Source organism: Lindgomyces ingoldianus, assembly GCF_010093535.1.
Source record: "Lindgomyces ingoldianus strain ATCC 200398 unplaced genomic scaffold BDR25scaffold_54, whole genome shotgun sequence".
Lineage (NCBI taxonomy): Eukaryota > Fungi > Ascomycota > Dothideomycetes > Pleosporales > Lindgomycetaceae > Lindgomyces > Lindgomyces ingoldianus.
Window position 1 is genome coordinate 362,520 of NW_022985215.1, and position 5,738 is coordinate 368,257.

The window sequence follows — 5,738 nt, forward strand, 5'->3', positions numbered from 1 at the left end:
ATATGCGCAAGGAATTTCCCCTTAGATAGCATTTATAGCTAATATAGCTAATTCTTTGCGCGCTAAGCGTAATCTAGGCTATGTTCGCATAAACTAGCCTAGTACATTTGTGAAGCGTTATTTAAAGCTTAAAGTAACGTTTAAGTGTAAGTACAACTATAAGAGAGCCCTCTGCAAGAGTCCTAGGGTAATTTAGGGCAGGTTTAGCCTTATAGAGAATATTAAAGCTAAGTATAGCATCTAGGATAATAACACGTACAACTTTAGCAAGACAGGGTTTATAATTAGCTAGATATCTTTTAACTATACTTACGCTTAAAACTTTACTTTAAGCTTTAAATAACGCTTTACAAACGTACTAGGCTAGTTTATGCAAACATAGCCTAGATTACGCTTAGCGCGCAAAGAATTAGCTATATTAGCCATAAATGCTATCTAAGGGGAAATTCCTTGCGCATATAGCTTAAGTATAGTCTTAATAATTACCTGCTTCTTTTTATTACCTAGCCTTTATAATTTAGCTGTAGAATTAGCTTGTAAAGGTTGTCTAGCGCTATAGTTATTTATTATTTTTTACAGAACTTTATATATAGCTACAGCACATTTCTTTAAGAGTTTTATGTCTTATTTAAAAGCTTAGAGTGTAAGCTGTATCTAACATTCTTTTAGCGCGTCTAAGTAGTGTTATAGGGAATGCATTAGTGTAGGAAGAGTGGTTTAGTAGGGTCTTGGCAAAAGTAAGCGACTCAGGTGTGTGAGCAACTCGCCTATGAAGTACGTTATGTTGTAAATATACCTATGCTTTAGTTACTTACGTGTAGAGAGTGCTTTTAAAGCATTATTAAAAAGATCTTACTAATTTTTTAAATTATTAAAAGTTTTTTACTAAGTCTGCTAGCTTCTATAACCTTTTAGTGCATAAAAAGCGCCTAGTCTAGTGCAGGCTTTAGAACTAGAGCGTCTAGAAAGTCTTATGCAGCTAGCTAGCCTTCTACATTAAGAATCTTGTAGGTTTTTACCTTAGTGTATAAAAAGTGCTACTGCAAGTACTAAGCTTTTAAAGTTATAGTGCTATACTTTACTTTAGTAAAGTAAGCTTTATACTTTACTTATATAAGATTCTTTATGCTTATGTTTATTAGTACTAGCTGTTATTTTAAAGCTTATATAAGTGCCTATAGGGTGGATTAGTTCTTTAATATAAGCTATATTATTATAAGTTCTAAGAGCTGTAGTGCAATAGTTGCATTAACTTAGTTTTAAATTATCTAAAAACACGTTAGGTAGGAAGCCTAGTTGCTTAATTAAGCTTAGTACTTAGTAATATTAGTCTAGTACTATACGTTAGCCTTCTCTAAAGAGTTCTTAGTAGTAATTACTCTAAGTGTAGGCATCTCTAGAGCGCTGTCCATAGGATTTAGAGCGTCTAGTCTACCTAGATTAATCATATCCGATAGGTTTTTGCTAAGAGCATAGAACTAGAGCTAGATAAACTAGAGAGGCCAGCTTACGTAGTCCTTAAGCTAGTACGCGCCTATTAGGAGAGGAGCATCTTAATTAGCTATAACGTGGGCTTTAAAGGTAATAAGGATAAGAGAGCTTCTAAACAGCTTTTGCTAGCGATATAGTTACGCAGGGAGAATTATCCTAGGTTCTTAAAGCGCTAGGCCCATAACTGTAGAGGATAAAATAGCCTAGCAGAGCTGTTTAGAAGATCGGATGAAGTAACTCCTTATCTAAGAGAGATGGGGGCTCTCCTTATATACACCGAGCTTCGGAACATAATATCTCCAGATCCCGAGCTGCGCCCCAGGCTCCGAGCTGCGCTCTAGGCTCCGAGCCCCAGCCAAGGCTCTCAGTGTACGCGACAACTTGTAAATAATAAGTTATGTTATAGCATAAAAAAAAATTTAAGTACACTAAGTGTACTTATTACTTTAAATTTAGTAAAAAGTGCTTTAAAGTGTGTATTCTAGCTCTTTTCAGCGTATTTACACGCAGTCTGTCTGTCAGATTGAAGCACTGTTTCTAGGCTTCCTGAGATGAATAATGGGTTTGGATATTCTGTATAGGATGATGATTAATTGTCTTAATTTATTAATCCTTTTTCTGCTCTACTCGTGTTGCTCAGCTTTTGTTTTTCCGATCCAAGTCCCTCGCGCACTTGCCTTATACGCGACTAGCTTGCAACATGCAGCAATTTGCAGCAACATACTGTTTAAGCTTATTGCTTGTACTATGTAGCAGCTTTTGTCAAGCGTTTCTCCTGTCTTAACAGTAGATGCGCATATCTAACACTGTCTAAGCTAACTCTACATAGCTCTCTATCTTTTTTAAACCTAAATAATAAGCTTTTAAAGACACTATACTTAATATTTTAGCTTTTATTAATCTACTTAACCCTACTTAGTTAGCGTAGGCTAATATAATAGTTATGTTATAAGTAAACACTATTATTTAGTTTTTTTAAGTATAAGTCTTTCTATTATAGCATAATCTAGCTTAATTAGCTCTATTTTAGCTCTTAATAGTTTACAGTAAAAATAAAATCCTCTATAATAACTGTAAGGACAGGGCTCCGCACCACTACGCTAATACAACTAAAAAGGTGCGAATAATCAACCAACAGTTAATTATTGCGTACAGAATAGTATATATACCCGTCGCACGTAAGCACCATCTCGGCCTTACACGTAAGCGCTATCCCGGCCTTACAATAACTATCTATACACGCATAGTAGCGTTATAGGTAAAATTGCTAAGACTAGATTTGTTTTTAAAAAGCGCGCCTACTCTAAAGCTAATATTACTTAAAAAAAAGTGTAAAGTGCTTAAAAAAAACTTTAATAAAAATAAAGCTATAATAACTTTATTTAAAAAAGTAAGTGTGCGCTATTTTTAACTATTCTAGCGCTAACTAGCATAATAAAAAAATATAGTGTTAAAGGTGTCTATATTACTAAAGCTACTAATGCAATCTACTATGTATTTAAAAAGTATAATAAAGCTAATAATATTAAGAATAAAGCTAGTTAGAATTAAACTTTAGCTAAAAAAAAGTAGCTAACTAGGTATAATAAGAAATATCTCAATAGTTATTCTACTGTTATAAATTTACCTATAGAGGATCTTAATGTCTAACCTAGGGCTCTAATAGCACAATCTAGTGTGATCTAGCGCATCTTATAGTAAAAATAGTTAAGAATGCATAGTATAGTGTAGTTTTAAGTTTTTTAGCTTTAGCTTTTTTCTTTTCTTTTTAATCAAGTTAAATGCTTTTATATTAAGTTTTTTAGACTTAAAGTGTAACTATTTAAGTAGTAATAAATTAATTTACTTTTAGCTTACTTACTTTATAGCTTTTTTATTCTAAAAATCTTAGAATGTTCTACTAGACTTAAACTCTACTTTCTTCTTACTAGTATAGGTTATTTTAGGCTAGAATGTGTATTTCTTCTATATAATAGATTTCTTTAGGTTAAAATAACCCTCTTTTTAACTCTAGTAAGCTATTCTATGCTAAAATAGCTTTACTTAGTCTAAATAAAAAATCATAGGTCTAAATAAGCTATGTTATCTTTTTATTTCTATAGCGCTATTAAACACCTCTTATTAAAAAAACCTTAAGTAAAAAAAGAATAAAGTAAAAGTAGCTATACTTAATTTATTAAGTTACTGTGTTTTTTTTAAAAAGTTTATAATTTAATTTTTTACTATAACGCACTTCACAAGCGAGTTGCTTACACACCTAAGTCGCTTACTTTTGCTAAGACTCCACTCTAACAAACTCTATTATAGCCTATAACAACCTGCTCTAGCACTATATAGTACAGTACAGCCTAGAATATTATTTAGATACTACTTCTGCTTTTTGCTTACATGTTTATGTGTTATGCCTAGTCTAATTACACTATCTGCAGCGCCTTTAGAATAGCTTACCTACTTTAGCTTACACCTGCTTCTTTACCTTCTTCTTATTACTATGCGCTTTAAACTCCTTTAGAGCTGTTAAGTGTAAGCCTTTTTAAATTATTAAGGTCTTTTTTACTTTAATCTACTTTCTTTTATATAATTTATATTATGTAGTAGCCTTATTAGCTATTTAAAGCTTAGTAATTTTTTATTATGCTAACACTAGCTTATGCGTAATTATTACTGCCCTTTTTAAGACCTTGTTAAACGCCTTAACTATAAAAGTTAGTAAACTATTTATATACTTTTAAATTTTTATTTTTATAAGCATTAATGATAACTTAAGTTTTAAAGTATTACTTAGAGTTTACAACTGCTAGAGCTTATTATATATAAGTAGTAGTAGTAATAGAGTGCGCAACTTTACATTAAAGCCTATTATAACTTATTATAAGTTAAAAGGAACTAATCTAGCGCTTTAGAACTCTTTTTAGATATTACTAGAAGTAATTACAGCATTATAAGCTACTTTAAAGTATAGTAAAAACTTTATTTTTATAATATAAGTAATCTAGTTATGTATAAGGTTTTTAGCTTAGTACTTATACACTTTTTTAAAAAAGTAAAATAACTTACATTAAGTAGCTATAAGAGGTGTAATAAGTAAAAAAGTATATAAATAGTAATAATCTTATTATCTTTATAGTATTACTAAAAATAAAGTAAGTTATAGCTTTTATAGCTGTTAATAACTAGCAGACAGTAGCTGCTAACAGTACACTTTTTTATATACATGTTAAAGTGCTTTAACTAGTCTAGACTAAGCTAATTAGTAGTCTAGCTATGCTTAGAGATTGTAATAACTTAAGTTTAAAGTAAATTTTCTTTCTTATACTAGTTTAAAAAGTAGTTGCTACTCTAAAAAATAATTAAAAGCAAAATAGCCTACTTTTTAGCATTAATGCTCTAGATAGCTGTTGTCTACTCTTAGTTACCTAGCTAGACTACTTTTAGCTGTCCTTATCTTTCTAAACCTATAATAACTACTCTAGTAAATATCTAGCCTATTATACACTTTGTCTTATTAAAGTTGTACATAGTATTATTATAGATGCTATACTTAGCTTTAATATTCTTTATAAAGTTAAACTAGCCTTAAATTACTAACGTACCTAACAGGTTAGCTAGCTACACGGCTTAGCCAGCTACTTTTGCTAAGCCTCTACTAAAACTACTCTATTCTAGCGCAAAACAGCCTACTTTAGCCTTGTATAAAGTAATATAACATAAGATATTATTTAGAGTCTACTTCTACTACTTTCTTACATGTATATAAGTTATGCCTAGTTTAATTGCACTGCCTATATTACCTTTAACTTAGCTTACTTTCTTTAGCGCGCACTTATGTCTTTAGCTTCTTTCTATTACTACGCGCTCTAAACTCCTTTAAAGCAGTTAGACAAGCTCTATCCTTAACTATTAAAGTCTTTTTTACCTAAATCTGCTTTCTTTTATGCAATCTATGTTATATAGCAGCTTTATTTACTGCTTAAAGCTTTATAATCTCTTTTTACGCTAACACTAGCTTATGCGCAATAATTGCTGCCCTCTTTAAAACCTTTTTAAAGGCCTTTACTATAAACATTAGTAAGCTATTTATATGCCTCTAAATTTTTACCTTTATAAGCATTAATTATAACTTAAATTTAAAAGTATTGCTTAGAGTTTACAACTGCTAGAGCTTATTATTAATAAGTAGTAACGTACTTCATAGGCGAGTTGCTCACACACCTAAGTCGCTCACTTTTGCCAAGACCCCACTAAAC